Here is a 17268-nt window from a genome sequence, read left to right as displayed (position 1 = left end):
CACACGATACTTGGAATAACTTAAAAAAGTAATAAATGGAAATAGTTATTATAACTTTTGTTATTGCAAAGCTACATAAACTTTGAAGTACTGACTAGAGGAAAGGCAGCTGGCTGGCAATACAAACCACTAACTCTATGGATACTTAAGTGTTAAATAAAGTGCAAATGTACTGTTCCTTCATATTGTGTTATGTTTCTAATTCATAACTGTGTAACTGCATTAATGTTGTATAAGCAGGCACAGATCAACAGGGTTCAGTCCCCATCTATGTTTTTCCACAAATTAATAATCAAATTTTTTTATGTTGTATAAGCAGGCATGGATATAGGTGGTGGGGAGGTCTAGGGAGCCAAATTTCTTCCACCTATCTTGTTTTCATAAATTAATAACTATACTTCATAATGTTGTATAAGTAAGTGCAGATCTATGGTTACAAGTGCCAACCTCCTTATTTTTTTTCCAAAAATTAATAAAAGTCAGGCATCCTTTCAGATGTCAGTGTTATATTTGTTTGGATTATTAATTACCATAAAATATTTTTTTGAGGTTTTCTCAAATCATCACAACTGGAGTCTACAGCAATCTAGTTAAGGCCTCAGCCAATAACTGATTATTTCTAAGCTAATACAAGAATATGAACATCAAGTGTTATCAGGGTAAACTTTCATGCCCAGACAATAATAATGTGTGTATACCTTATATTTGTTTTCATCAAAGTAAGTATTGTTTAGAGACCTGCAGCTCTTATAACATAGACTTGTTACATAATAGACTTTTCATTGTTTAGAAGTTAAAATTCTCTTTTGAAAAGTTTTTGTATTGTTGGTGTTTAAGATAAGTAAAAATATAAGTTGTATGACTGTATAAGTAATTAGTTTTTAAAAACATTTTGAAAACAGTCATCCTGTTTACTAATGCTATAATTTCTTCTTGACATATTATAATTAATAACTATTGAATTTTAATTTTAAAATGTTTGTTATTCACTTATTTTCATATAAATCACATTAATAGAAATAAATATATAAGCTTAGAAATTGTTGAATTATAACCTAAGCTAATCATTTACAGAATATATTAATGTTATTCTAACTTTGTTTTACACACTTGGGTAAGTTCAAGATCATGAGCTCAACATTGATCAATCCAAAATACAATATTAATACAGTGAAAGTCTCTTCTTTTATGTAAAAAAATTCTGAAAATTTGATTACAGTGACTTTTAAAAATTAACTATAGTACGATAACATTACTGCATCTAACATTTTTGCTTGTTAACACAATAATACTATACTTGAGCAAGGAAGCACTTAAATAGTTTGCTATTATAATAATAAAGTTCAAAACAATTTATAAGCATTATGAAGTGATTTACTTTTGAGGAACATACTACTTCATTATGCTTAAAAATCATTGTTTGCCAACTTATCACAAAAATACTATATTATCTGAATAGACTTTGTAGTTTTATTCTTATTCATTTCCTAATTGTTTTCAAACTTTATAAGATGAGGTGATTATTATCAAAAGTTTTACTTTGTAAAATAATTTGATGTTATTCAAATTTTTAATAGAACTCATTTGCTTAATAAATATAATAAGTTACAATTATTCATTTCCCTTGGTAGATTACAAAGCACTTGAGCGTAGTTACAGATAAAACTCTTAAAGCCCCAAAACTATCATAAACACAAACACCTCTTATAAACACATAAAAAATAGTGAATTTTTTTGGAATAAAAAGTCTGAAAAAGATGTACACAATATTTACGATCAAGGAAACTATTACATTTTGCTAATGTTAAATGATGTTTTATCTACTATACCATGTTAAATTTGAAAGTGTTTGGCAGTTGCCTCTTTACAAACAAGATTTATGGTAGCACAGGTGTGTTCCTTAAAACATTCATGTACTGGACAACCGATTTCACCAATATATTTATCATCAAACTGGGTACCTGTCATTTTGTATATTACATTTTTAACAGTACAAGAGTCATCCAGTCCACTGTTTCTGACAAGACAATTTTTTCATTTTTTTTATTGAAAGCCAAATAAACAAGTAATTTTTTAGCATAATCCTCAGGATTTGTACAATATGGATATTTAACCCAGATTTTTTTAATAGCTTTGTGTAAACGCTTACCAAGGAGTTCATCAACAAAGGATAGAGTCCAGATGACATTTTCAGTCTGTGAAGGTTTACTGAACTGCTTTTGTCCAACTCTAGTTGCAGTAAATCTTTTAATAATTTCTGAAACATAGTTATCAAGGTAACCATTATAATGAAGATTTTTAAGTCCAACCTAACAGTTGCTTTACCATTGTTTGTGTTGCAGATTCTTTCAATTCTTTTAAGTTGTCCAATAATTATACCACAATAGGTGTTAGGTGGATGGTACAAGTTGAAATGTAAAATCAATGGTTTATCGCATAGTTTTTGGTATATTTTAGTAACAGCTTTGCTACTTTCAACAGAGACCATGGTAACAGGAAATGGTAAGGCCCCAAAAGAATACCCAATGTGTAAAACAGTAAATTTAATAGTAGGATGTAAGTTAAGGAAATCAACAAATATCTCTAGCCTGAAATACTGAAGAAGGTCATCCCAGTATAGAGGGAGACAGATAATATAAGAAAATAATATAAAAATGAGCATGAAGTTTACATAAAATGCTACATATAGTTATTAATATCATACACACAAAAACACGTATATTTTGAAGTATGTATACATGAAGGATAATTCACAGACGCCTGCAGGTTTTTCAGGTTGTATGCAGTGAATTTGTTGTTGTTGCTATTTAGAGTGGTTTAGAGTAGTTTGGGATTAAAAAGAAAAAAATAAGTACCCTCATTCAGTTTTACGCACTACAAAAAGTAGGCTAAGCTTACCTCGTGTATTTCTAAATTCTATTGGTACTAAAAATTTAAGTACAAGTTGCAAATACAACTGTACTAGTTGTAACAAAAACTCCTGACTTTCCTCTTAAAACTTACTAACGTTAGATATATATATTTTTTTATCTAAAAGTTGGAACGAAATTCCCATTTTTAAATTATTTTTAATTTTAGGCCTAACTTAGCCCTTCTATATACAATTACAAATGCTTTATTATTATCTACAGTGACAGTTAGGCCTAATTTTCAAATAGTTTGCTTATTACTACTTGAGTTTACGATATAGGTAATTTAGTTAGAAGTATCAATAATTAACAAGATACCTTTTCATTCTAAAATATATGAAATATTAATTCAAAATTTAGCCTACTCTAAAACAACTATAGTCTTAACCCTACTTTCCCTTATAAACAGCCTACCCTCCACCATCATGAACTCTCTCACGCATGTCTTTTATAATTTCTTATGACGTCATTAAAATACAGTTGCGAACATTTCACCACGACTGCGTTGGCTATGTGAAAGATATTTTTAGAGATGGCGTTTAATTTTTATAGCTTTAAAATGTTATTAAATCACACAGACTAATAGATTTAGTCGTAATAATATTTCCTAAATTTAATTTTGTAGTACTCGCAAGATATTTTGCCCAGAGACTGAAAACACGTTAAATTCAATGTTTATGGCTAGATTTACTTTAGTTGCTGTTGTTATGCCATTTATGTTTTTTAACTTAAACTATTTTATTTTGTGTCAATAACTGACAATACAACAATTAATACAACGCATAGACGCAATTATTTATTGTAATGCAAATATAAAACATTTAAAATAAATTGGTCGGTCTTAGTCTAATAGTCAGCGTGGTTTGACTGTGAATCCGAGGGTTCCTGGTTTGTGGCTTTGCTGCAAATGCGTACTCAGCACTTTGGGGCTGTCGGTGCGCTTTATGAGTGACGATCAGACAAAAGTAGCCCAAGAGTTGGCGATAAATGATGTTGACTAGTCCTTTTCTCTAATACGTCAGTTCAAAATTAAAGACGGCAAAATGCACAGATATCAAAGTAAGCTTTGTACGAAATTCTGGTGCAAATGATGGTAATTATTAAATTGAAATGTAAAGGACTGTTTATTTGTTTGTTTTAGAGCAAAGCCACACTAGGCCATCTGCTTTGTCAACCGCGGAAAATCAAACTCCGGATTTTAGCGTTGTAAGTCCGTAGACTGGCCACTGTCCCACCGGAGGACATAAAGGGCTATAAAGAATCGCTAGGAACTAATTTATAGTAGGATTTGTCTAAAGGGTTACCATCTGGTCAGCAGTTCTAACTTGGGGCTTAGTATGCCTGAATTTTGGAGTCCCTTATCGGACCGCTTTGGATACAGTTTAGAAATATCTATACCAGAATATCCGGGACACGTTTCACTTCTGCGCTCTTGTAAACAAAGTGCCAATGCTGTAATATATGTGTGTGTGTGTGTGTGTATGAAATGCGAGACTAGTTTTTTTTTAAAGAAAAAAAAAGAAAATTGTATATTTTGTTACACAATGTCTTCGTATCCACAATATTCTTTACTGTCCTATATATCTTTTTGTTTTGTTTTTGAAGTTTATGATCTAGTTTTTCCATAAAATGTTAGTAATTTTTTTTTTTGTCACGTTTATGATAGTGTTCGTAAATTTTTCATCGCGTCTTAAATTTTCCTTTCACGACTCTCACATGATCTACAAAATAAGCTAAATTGTCATATATATTTTTTTAGATAATGATCTTTGGTTATTTTAATTTCCATTCCTTATCAGGTACCAAATATTAGGAATAATGTTTGAATTGTTTTTTTTTTGTTGTTGTTGTTGTTGTTGTTGATTGAAAAGTAAACGAATTTGATGGTTTCTTTGAAAATTCAAAGTATAAATCTTATTAACTTCGGCATATAACATTCATAGGCTTAACTCAACAATTTGTTTTAGCTTCACTTTTGCTTAGATATCAATTACAGGTAGCATGTGTGTAAAAATTGTCAGAATTCTATACTACTGGTAGACATTCATGGGCTATGAAATGTGAAGATATTTCAAAAGTAAGCTTGTCTCACTGATGAAAGTTAAAACACTTAACTGTAAACTCAGTTACTAAATTAACAGCAATAACTCTGAACTCTAGTTAACTATGACTCATTTATTATTGAAGAGAATTAAGCTCACATCTCTGAAATTAAACATGACGTTGATGGCACTTTATAATAACAATTTAAATATGATAATACAGTGGCATGTTAACGTGTTTGCCACCTAAATTCTTTATTCACAGTGAATCTCTGTCCATTCAACAATGCAATGCCACCATAATAAATTTGTGGCTTAATAAATATAACACAACCCTTTGAGAGGAAAGGTATCATTATAATGAAATTGTTAAGTATTGTAGAACCAAAATACATTACATTCCAAAAAATGAAGCATTCAATGTTTTCCATGAGACAGAGGCTTACAAGCTTCCAGCCATACCCCGAACTCAACAGCTGTTTTGATGAGAAAGGTACCAGCGCGATATGCAGACATATCCTATGTTTTCTACCTTCTTTAGTGGTATAGAGATTTTTTCCGGGTGTTTATATCTGGTACTGTAATGATGGCAACGTGTGGTCCAAAAAATTGTTAGCATTATTTTGTTCTATCTGCTTCATTTTTTGTTCGCTGTAGTAGTTGACGTCTCTTCTGCCCGCAGGGATACTGTAGTAATATGTATAGCATCCCGAATATCCTAAATCACTTACGAAAGATGTCAGCATGAGCTCATTCCATATCAGTACTTTCAATTTTCACATCATTTGAAGGGTATATCCTCAATGAATAATGTGGACGTGTATATTTCATTGGAAATCTGTTTTCATTGAAAATATTCAATAGTATTATTTTGTCTTGCGCAAGTATTTCTTTTGGTGGTCGCGTAAATAAATGAAACAGCTGAAAAATGAGGAATTCCACTCCTGATGAGCTCCTTTTTTAAGGTGCATTATTTTTTGTTCTTTTTTTTACTTTATTGTCCAAATAATCTACAGGCCTTTTCTTTTAAACTGAAATACTAACATATTTTGGACTTTCAGTATGTTTTGCAAAGTTTCATGAAATTTTTTGGCACAGGAAACAAAATTGCGTCTATGTTAATTAGATAAAAAGTTACAGTCTACTAACGTAATCTAGTTCCCACCTAGTTCAAATGACTGATGATGTAAATAGCTCCTCGACCATTACTATGTCTGTTGTATCTCAGCCGGCCTTGATGAACCTTAGTATTGGGCGAAAGACCTCGTTGACACTGGTTACGGGAGATATAATGTGGTTGGCATATTATTACATTCTTTACTTTCATAAACTTTTATATAAAATACGTAAATATGTCAATAAATATGCGTATTTAATATTTATCAATACCTCTTATCAATTTAAAGAGTTTAGCGGATAACTGTAAGATGACAGTATTTTAATTATTGAAATATTATGTTGGTCACATAATAATTAAATTATATTATTATTCTGCTTCTAGTTTCAGAATTAAAAACATATCAGTTTTACCTTTCTGTAAACAATATCATATAGAATTTGTATATAAAAACTTTGCACGTGAATAAGACCAACTCATTGTATATGAAAATAGTTAAAATTATTGGTAATGTATACAAGAGGCCTCACGAAGATGCTGATCTTATGTTAAATCTCTCAATCACTCAGTAATAAATGACTTTTTAACAGTTCTCTATACGCCTGTAATTGTTAACTTTTTTCACATTTGGATCTTCTTGTGTTCTACTTCTTAAATGTAATTTATCACCTTTAAATTACAATAAATAGTGAATTTAGTAGCATGGGCGTCCGCAAGGGGCACTTGCACCCTAGATTATCAATTTTGCGTTTCCCTAATTATAGCTTTGATATCATTTTGTTATCTTGCTTCACTCTGTAATGTATCTTGCGGACGCCCATGCTTAGTAACATACAAAGTTTTTAATCTTTTGGTTCTTTAACCTAATTTAAGAACAGGATGTCATCACGTACTTGTGAAACTTGGCTTTAGGGGTTAATATCCACAGCAGAAGATGGTCAGGTTTTTTTTTAGTTTCTCTCCGGGTCACTTGTATATATGATCAATGCTTTCTTAGTGCGAGTATCATTTTCGCAGTTTTAGCTTTTGTTAGCTCATTTTAACTTTCAATTTTTTTTTATTTCAAATCAAATTGCCAGATTTCTCTGCATATTCTTCCCAACCAAATCCACGAACTTTCAATTATCTGCGGGAGCTGAATTACCTGTGAACTAAAATGTTTTCAGATGTTACTTTTGTAGACTATGTTTTTCATATTTTAATTTAGACATTTTTTCTTGTTTGCTAGAAAGAGTTTTGGCATGGTATAATCATAATATGTGACGCACAGAAATTTCCTGAGTGTCTAAATTTGAAGTGAAGTCTTGAATTTTCTAAAAATTTGGAGAAAAACGTATACTATATAACAACCCAGAGTGAATGATTAATTAGTTCATTGTTGTACATTTTTTGAGTTTGTGCTGTTGATACACATGAAATTTAACAATTAAGTAACTCTCTAGTTTTATTTATGAGTTGGACCTATCGCTCATTGAACCTGTAGACTTGAATTTGCATTATTTTTATCAAACGATGAAATAGAATCTACCCAATCATAGAAGAAGAAGGAAAGTAGTCAAAACTACCCACCGTCAACTCTTAGGATATTCTTTAACAATGAAATGAGGGATTGACCACCACATTATAATACCCCAATGGCTAAAAGGATGAGCGCGTTCGGCCCACAAAGTGCGAGTAGAGAGCTCTAACCACAAGTCACGCCAAGTAAAAGAGAGAGAGAAGAAAAAGTTTGTTTGTTTCAAAATTTCGCGCAAAGGGTCATTTGTACATAATCGTCCCTAACTCTGAGCTGATAGGCTAGAAGGAAGGCAACTAATCCACGATGTTCAGCCTTTTTAACAAGTGAATTAGTTTTACATAACAGGATAACACTGCTACCTTTACCAGTTTTTACTTTTGTTCAGTTTACCTTCTCTACATCTTGTTCGGTTCATTTTTTAGGCTATCTTTATGTAAACCTAACCTTGAGTGTATCAATTTTACGGGAAGGGGATTTTTCTTATTTATCTAACAGATGGAGCACGTAGACTTAAGTCTAAGATTTAAACTTTCATATTTTACAATTAAAAGTAAAACGTAAGTAAATAAAATGAAAAACATTCATCTATATTATGTATTTTAAGCATTATTAAATTACCAAATATCATGATTACGGCACATAAATGAGGGCATGGTGAGTAATTGTTTTATATGACTACACCTGTCTTTTAATTATATTAAAATATTTAATTGTATGTTAACTCTGAATTATATGCCCCCCGGTGGCACAGCGGCATGTCTGCCAACTTAAAACGAAACCAGTGATGGGCAGATCACAGATACCACATTATGTAGCTTTGTGCTTAATTATAAATAAACTGAATTATATTGGTATAAACAAAATTACATATTATTTGTGTTATCATAGGAGTCTGGGTACAGGACTATGTTTGTATTGAGAATTTTGAAATATGTATGACAAATATATTGTCAATGTCTTAAACATGTTCGCCCTTTCAGAGTTGGGGGCGTTATAATGTGACAGTCAATCCCACTATTCGTTGGTAAAAGAGTAGCCCAAGAGTTGGCGGCTGGTTGTGATGACTAGCTGCCTTCCCTCTAGCCTTACACTGTTAATTAGGGATGGCTAGGGCAGATAGCCCTCGTGTAGCTTTGCGCGAAATTCAAAACTTCCCTCAAGTCAATCAGTTCAAAATTAGGGGCGGCTAGCACAGAGCCATTCGCGCGAATATTCGAAACAAAAGTATAACCCAATGACTATTTTCAGAATTATTAATAATAATTGTTGTTCATACATCATCCTTCTCAAGGTAGAAACAAAATGTACATTTGCTCCTAATATTTATAATATATTTTAATATACAGCATTAGTTCGTCCCAGCTGGTCAATTAATTATGTTCCCATGATTTCATTGTCGGTCTCTGACACGCTGTGTCCTTTTCAAATATGTTCCACCCCTTTCTGAAAAACAACAGTATAAAATTTTTAATCATCCATATCCTTTCGAAGATAAAGTAACCCTATTCTGAAAATGACATTTTTTAATATTACATATATTATGTTACCAATATTAATATTAGAAATTATATTACGATGCGCCGTGATCTAATCAATACAGTCATTCTAGGTTTGTATTATAAATCGTATTGCCATCATACGTCGGACTCTACTACCAGATATTTCGCACTTAATATAAATTATTAATACTTGTATGTATGTTTATATACATAGAGAGGGATAAGGAATACGAAAATTAAATTATTATTTTCGATTGCCGCAGTATATAATAAGCGCAAATAAAGGATTATCAGCACAGTTGTAGGCACATCAAAGTTTATGTTATGCAACAACGGAAAACTGATATTTGTTTTGTAAAGTCTATTCCTATAGACAGTTTTATCTGAAAATATGTCAATTTCAATCTTTAGGAAACAACGACGCAAAATTTGCTTCACCAAAATAAAAGAGATTTAACTGTTGGAAAGTAGAAGATGGGAAAAATAAAAGTCCAAGAGTGTGTGTGTACAAAGCCACATCGGGCAATCTGCTGTGTCTACCGAAGGAAATCGAACTCCTGACTTTATCATTGTAAATCCGAAGACTTGCCACCGGTAGACAAATCCAATAGGTATCAAGAATGTACTAAATATCTTCTCCAATTTAACAACTTTCTTACCTTCCATGAATTTGTCATTTATCAAGTATGAAATGGGATTCATTACTATAGCTTTATGTAAATGAATGCTCTCATTGTAAAAGGCTATTCAAATAATCGTTAGTTCAATTTCCATAAAGTCTGAAGTCTGACATTTGAAAGCTAAAAAAAGAAAATAATCAAAATTGAAGTAGCAGTTTTATTACAGAAATGTTTTTCGTCTCTTATTTTCAAAATAAGAGCTTGGAATTTTTTTAAAAAACTTATTTTGCGTAAAAGATAAAAAATTCAAATTTTGTGGTTTATATTTTTTGTGAGATACTTGAATATACAATGATCTAGGGATATGCAAACTAGAAAATCATGGTATCATAACTGATGTCCCGAGTAACGGTTGAATAATTCTCTAACAGTCTATGTATTAGGTCGTCAAAAAATTAATGTCGCGTTTTTGAACACTTTCATTACCCCCCCCCCCAAAAAAAAAAAAAAACGTACATCACGTATAATAGTTAAACGAACCGCCTAAACATCACGTCACGTTAATGTAGCGTATATAATGTGTAAGGTTTAGTATACTTTAATCCCTTATAATGATGGCACACAACGAGACATGAATTCGGCATGTAATGCTGTTTGAATACGAGAAGGGAAATAACACCTCTGCAGCCACAAAAAATATTAAAGAAGTTTATGGAAATGTTTTGAACGTTCTTAAGTGTCAACGATGGTTCAGCAGATTTCGTTCAGGTAACTTTAGCCTTAAAAACTGTGATGGCAGGTGCCGATATGTTGATAATGATACTCTGAAAACGCTTGTTGAGTCTAATCCAAGGCAACACACTCGTGAATGGCCCTGAAATTGAATGTCTCTCATGAAACAATACGTAAACATAGAAGGAATATGGGAAAACTCCATAAAGAAGCTGTTTGGGTGCCCCACTAACTCTCCGATAATCATCGTTTCCAACGTGTGAACATTGCTTCATCTCTTCTGGCGCGTAATGCGCGTGAACCATTTTTGGACAGAATTGTCCCTGGTGGTGAAAAATGGATTCTCTATGCGAATATTAAACACCAAAAACAATGGCTCACTTCTGACTCTATCCGCAGCAAGTGGTGCATTTCATTTGATGGGACATCAAAGGAGTAATTCATTTCTAACTCTTCAATCTCTGTCAATGTAGAGATCTACAGTCAGCAACTGGAGCGTTTAAATCAAGCCCTTCATCAGAAACGCTCTTCACTCGTCAATCGGAAAGATGTTCTTCTTCTCCACGACAATGCACGTCCACGTGTGGCACTTTTGATGCAACATAAGATTATGGAGTTGGGTTGAAAAGTCCCCACCCCCCATATTTTCCAGATATGGCATCATCAGATTACCATCTTTTTCGTTCGCTGCAACACCATCCTCATGGAAAAACGTATGCAAATGTGAAAGGTGTTGAAGAGGACATCGATATGTCGACTTCTTTAATCGGAGCATTAACAACTTGATTGTAAGATGTGAAAGGTGTTGAAGAGGACATCGATATGTCGACTTCTTTAATCGGAGCATTAACAACTTGATTGTAAAATGTGAAAGCATCATCGATAAGAATGAAGTCTATTTCAGTTAAAAAATGTTTTATATATATATATATAAGTTGTTCGGGTTTTTTTCATCTAAAAAAAGCAACATTAATTTCTAGACGACCTAACATTATCTAAAAAAACCTCTTTGATGACTCGGCGGCAATTCTGAGGGCTTACAACGCTAAAGTCGGGTTTCGATACTCACGGTTGGCATAGCCCAGCTACCCCCATTGTGTAGAATTATGCATAATTAAAGCAACGACAAAATACTTTTTCAAAAATCATCTATGCAGGAATAATGAATACATATAAAATCAATTAAGCGTTAATCATACAAGGCATTCCAAATTTTATTTTAACTTTATGCTACAAAGTTGAATTAATGATCCAAAAATCTCAATTCTGGAAATGTGTGCAAGAGCGCTTTACAGGAATTTCCATTTAACCTTTTAACGAGTAAGGGCTGTAGTCTTCATTACGTGCTGATTATTTATTGACAGTAGTCCGTTATTGTCGGATTAGTTTTATACATTACCGCTAGAAAAGCTGTAATATTAATTTTGGAAATTACGGTTAGAAGGTACTCTCCTGTGACATAATTAAATAACATGTAAATTTTAATTATGGAATAGACTTGCAGCGTATCATTTAATTAAATCATATTATATATATTTATTGTTAATTAACAATACAGTTTTTGAGACTATTTATTGCATTATGCTTGATTATATTATGTACAAGTTTATCACGAATTATTATAACAGTTTTGCTATTAAACATTGGGTGATTTTTATTATAACTGCGTTGTTTATGCATAGATATTCTTTATGTGTGTGTGTCGACAAAAGTTAATTTCTTCTGCGACATATGGAAGATATTTTCCTGGTTAATTATCGACGATGAACATATTGTTTTAATATGTTGTTTCTTTATTGATGAATTTTTATGGTCCGTAAAAAGCTGTCCATTTGTATACTTCAACTTTATTCATTTTTTTTTATCAACATCTATAACAATCAAATACAAATTATCAAACAGAACAGATGAAACTGAATAGCATATCATTTTGAAAAGTTAGTTTTTTCTTGTATTATTTAATTACTAAAATTTGCTTTTGTGTTTAAGTTAGAACAACCATTTCTTTATACGCGCTGAAGATTAAACATGTTTATGATGAAAATTTACTTCATAATTGTTTTTTATTAAATCAATCGCATGTAATCAAATAAAATCCAGTCGTGTAACGGTTTATTAACGTGGTCACAAAATAATGTCTCTTTAATCAATAAACATAACATTTATTAAGTATTGTTTCTACAATTGTTAAGCCATTTCGCAGGATACCACCTCTGGTGATAACCTACAAAACAAACCGCTCTCTAGCGGTGAACTTTCAAACAGAATTGATGTTATAGAAGTGTTTCAAAACTGGAAAGTCTGGACTTATCAATCTGAGCGCAAGCGTCGTTTTCTCTATTTCTTTATGGAATCTCTTCTTTAAAGGAATCTTACTTCAAACTCGATGTCATCTTTATTTATAAACGGTCTAAAAGTTTCAATGAATGAATCTGAAGAAAAAAAGTTTGATTCATTTTATTCTTTTAAATTTCTTTATCCATTTCTTATGATGAAATATGAATGAATACTCTTAAATAAATTTGCCTGTGTTGCACTTACATCGATATGAAAGTTATCAAACACAGGACTGGTAACAGTTATGGAAATTGTGAGGGGAAAAGGTAAAGAAGGAAAATACTACAGAAATGTCATCTACTTATCGTATGAAAATAAACCATACCAGATTGCAGACACTTGATGATATCTTATATTGTAAGTAGTTGTCATCTATTCAGTCAAAAAAGTACAAAACCTGTAAAAGTATAGGCAATCATATTATGGCCAGTATTAGTAGTATGAATAGTCAAGTTTAAGATACCACATGAAAACTGTGTAGAAATCAAAGTTTTGGCTGTTTAAGGATCCTCCATGTGAAAAATTCTGGCAAAACTCCCTGTTTCGGTAGGAGATGTATCTAAAATCCTGAAAAGGGTACATGAAACTTGTACTGTTAATAATAGAGGTGGTCGAGGTAGTAAACTGAAACTTTCCAAAAGTGATGCTAAGTATCTCAGGGCATGTTCTTCCTGAGAATATGATACCTGTGTACAGATCTTTCCAACGACATTGTTGTAGATACAGATATGAATGTCACTCCTAGAACAGTAACATACACATTAGAACGAAGTGGTCTCAATAGACGTGTAGCTACTCACAAACCGCTACTTAGAAGAGGCAACCAAACTAAATGATTGCATGGTTATTACACCACAAACTGGAGTAAAGCTGGAGACGTATTCTCCGTACAGTGAAATCCAACTTCGAAATGTTTGTCACAAACCGATGACAGTTTGTTCAATAGTAGAGAAGAGAACAAGATCACAGTCAATGCAATATCTACAGTGAATAATGGTGTTGGTGGGAGTATCAGTACAAATTTGAGGTTGCATCTCAGCCTATGGTGTCTGTGATCTACAAAACTGATAATACCCTGATTGCTGACAAGTGTATGCAAATTCTTATACATCAAACCATTTCCTCATTGAGTAGGCATTCATCTTCCAGCATATCAAGAATCCCAAGCATATAGCGAATTAGTAAAATAATATCTTCACACAAAAAAGGCTGATGGAACACTCACAACTGTAGTTTGGCTCGAACAAGGTCCAGATATGAATTCTCTTGAAACTGTATTGGCTTATTTAAAAACTGGGTAAGTCAAAAGGTGACCAAACACCTTGACTGAGTTGCGGGTAGTAGTAAATACAGAACAGTATGAACAACATTTCACAATCGTACATTGAGAAACGGTATGGAATCATATAAAGAAGTAGTAATATTCATGATTGCCTACTTTTGTATATTCTAAAATAATGCTTTGTACTATTAATATACTAATTGCTTAATGCTTATGCTCATTGTACGTGATTTACATATGTTTATCGCTGGTGTGTTTAAATAAGTATATCCATTACAGATTGTATATAAGTCAAAAATCTTAGTGAGCTTCTTGAAACTAACGATTGTTGTTTTTAGTAAACTAAGTTGAGCGACAGATATTTCAAAAGTCGTATTAAAAACTTGTTTGAAGTTAAGCACAAAGCTACACAATGGGCTATGTGTGCTCTGCCCACCACAGGTATCGAAACCCGGATTCTAGCGTTGTAAGTCCGCACACATACCGCTGTGTCACTGGGGGGGGGGGGTCGTATTAAAAGCAATACTGAAACTTGACATCCTTATGAATTGAATACATTGTGTGCACTAAACAAATTCAAAATTTATTAGAACATTATCAAATTGCATGCTAAGTTTGTATTGGCAAAACATTTAATATAAACCTTTAAAAGTTACCGTTTTAAATTCTGAAAGCTGACAAACTATTGGAAACCATTAAGCCTCAATTTTTTTTTATAAAAATCAAATTAATTGCAGATTCCCAACACATACACACACATTCCTCTTAAGTTTGTCCATTTCAGCTCAAAATCAGAGGCGTTTAGAAATAGCATTTCTGATCTATATTTTGTCTCACACAAATCGCTGTAGTTAACTTGATTTTTTATGATAATTTTTAGGCCTATTGGTTTCCAATAGTTTGTCAGCTTTCGGCTTTGAAACTGTAAGTTTTAAAATACATAAGTATGACTTATATCACATTTTGTCAACACAGTTTGCGCTAATGATTTGTATTTTCATGAGAAAAAACACGGTAGATGAACATAACTAAAGTCTAAGTGAGGATTTTATATTATTCGAAATATGTCTGCCACGTTCGCTTGAATTTTAGAGGTCCATATCAAGCGATCTTATGGGTTTCCACTCTATTTATAGGTTTGTTTGTTTGAGGTTGTTACTATCACACCAGACCCGTGATGTTTCTATACTTATTTCTGGATAACGCTTGTTTACTTGGTAAACTTCGTAAGGTTTTTCAAGCAAATAAACCTGAAAGTGTTACTCAAAAGTTATTTCTTATGTTAGAGTAATTTAACAATCATGTTCACTTCATTATAGAGCGTGTTACAAATCATTGGCCAACTACAGGTTCTTTACACGTTGATTTATTTCAGTCAAAGTAATAGAAACAATTATTTTTTATCTTACCCATCCAAATTTAAAATATATGTGTTTTAAACACTAAAGTGGTTTCGTTTTGGTTTTCTTGTCCTGTTGTGTTATGTTTTCTATCTTATCAACGGTACTTATATAGAGAACACTTTTGGTTTATTAGTGAACACGAACTGCTGGAAGGGCGTGCCAGGGTGAATTATAAATAATCAATTTCCAGTCAAGAGTAGAAAAAAATTCTCCCCAAAACGGATATTGTTTTGTAGGTAATAACATTTTAGACATTCATACTAACATTTGTGGTGTACGTTTACATCTTCAGTAAAGTTGGCATTCGTGTTCAAGCTTAAGTTTGTATGAAATTGTTTTAATGGGTTTATTTGTTCAGTTTGCGCGAAAATGAAAGAGTCTTGCGTCTGATATGTTTATTATTCTTTTAACGTATGCATATCTGATGTGGTATTCCCTTATTTTTCATAACTATAAAATAATTTCTGTCTTAATTTATTTTTTAATGATGATCTAAATGAATTTACTAGTTTCAAAAATACACACAAAAGTAAAAAAAACATATCACAGTGACTCATAGCACCACATTATTACACGTTTCACTCAAGTGAATTAAGTTAAAGTTTAGCAATAAGATATAAGCACCTACAAATATCTTTTGGAATCGATAGGACACGCGCCTTATTATAAAGAAGGCTATTCAACATTGCTTAAGTTCTTGTTGACATAATGGTGTTTTAAAACATATCGTTTTTTTTTTCTCAACTTTTGTTTATTTTGAGAAAACGAAAGAGTAGAAAACTGGATCTAGAATGAGAGTAAAATTTTTTATGTACAGTTCAAAATTCGGAAATGGGATTAGAGGGACACATGCACAAATTAAAACCTTCATCAGGTTTATCACAACTTCCAAAAGTTATGTCTGATTTGATGTCATGTCCTTTACTTATATTGTAATAAGTTCAAAGTCAACTTTGATATTTAAGTGAAAGTTCTTAAGCAACTTGGACACAAGTTGGGATAAAGGACGGTCAGTGATATTTTTTGGATTACAATCTATAAGGAAATTTACTTATAAATTGCGCATGACAAGCTCGATGCAGTGACATGATCCGAAATGTCAACTCCCTTTGACACTCTCTGGTGGCCCTAAGAGTGAAATCCAATTTCTATTGAGATAAAGTAATAAGTGTAGACGAGAAAAATGAATACAAAAACACACAGATAACACTATGTTTTCTTTGTGTTGTTGAATGCTATATTTGCAATATGATAATTTAGATGTTTCTTTGCTGGGGGGAAGGGGAAACTTTGTTTTGGTTGTTGCAAAGCAGAAAGCTACACAGTGAGATATCTATGCTCTGCCCACCGCGAGTGTTGAAACCCGGTTTTTAATGCTATAACCGCAGACTTACCGTTGAGCCACCAGAGAGCGAAGAGGGAGCTAATCATGAATGATGCAATAATATGTAGAAGTTCATGAAAGTTAAGGCCTCTGTTAATGGTAATTTCGAGCTGTATGTAGAAACAAGAAAATAATGTTACGACAGCAGAAGTCACGTGACCCTAGTAACACGTCATGATATTCTCGAAGGTTCTTGAATGCTCGAGTGTTTACTAGATGTGCGGTATTCTTGTATATAAGACCGCCAAGAAGTGACGGCAACAATGGAATTGAATTGCAGACAGAGACAGAAACGGACAATTGCGTCAAGCGCATGAATCGTTTGTTGTGAATTATAGCATTTGTTTAAGTTATAGCGTGACTGTGTATTACAAAGTTGTATTGAGAAAAAATAAACTAGTTTTATTTAAGAAAGGACTTGTAT

At 32.4% G+C, this 17268-nt stretch overlaps 1 protein-coding gene across 4 annotated transcripts in view; it reads right to left on the bottom strand.

Moving 5' to 3' along the window:
- LOC106469818 (cAMP-regulated phosphoprotein 21-like) overlaps positions 1-3354 on the bottom strand; it is a 43739-nt gene extending 40385 nt beyond the window's left edge. For 3 of the 4 annotated variants that reach the window (XM_013930328.2, XM_022398376.1, XM_013930330.2), the window contains exon 1: positions 3228-3354. The gene's annotated coding sequence lies outside the window, so the exon portion shown is untranslated. The remainder of the gene's footprint in view (positions 1-3227) is intronic. The other variant, XM_013930329.2, reaches the window with a different exon arrangement.
- Between the last annotated feature and the right edge of the window lie 13914 nt (positions 3355-17268).

The sequence above is a fragment of the Limulus polyphemus genome, unplaced genomic scaffold, assembly GCF_000517525.1.
Source record: "Limulus polyphemus unplaced genomic scaffold, Limulus_polyphemus-2.1.2 Scaffold3670, whole genome shotgun sequence".
NCBI lineage: Eukaryota > Metazoa > Arthropoda > Merostomata > Xiphosura > Limulidae > Limulus > Limulus polyphemus.
The sequence above is the reverse complement of the archived record's forward strand: the minus strand, read 5'-3'. Positions and strand labels throughout refer to the sequence as shown.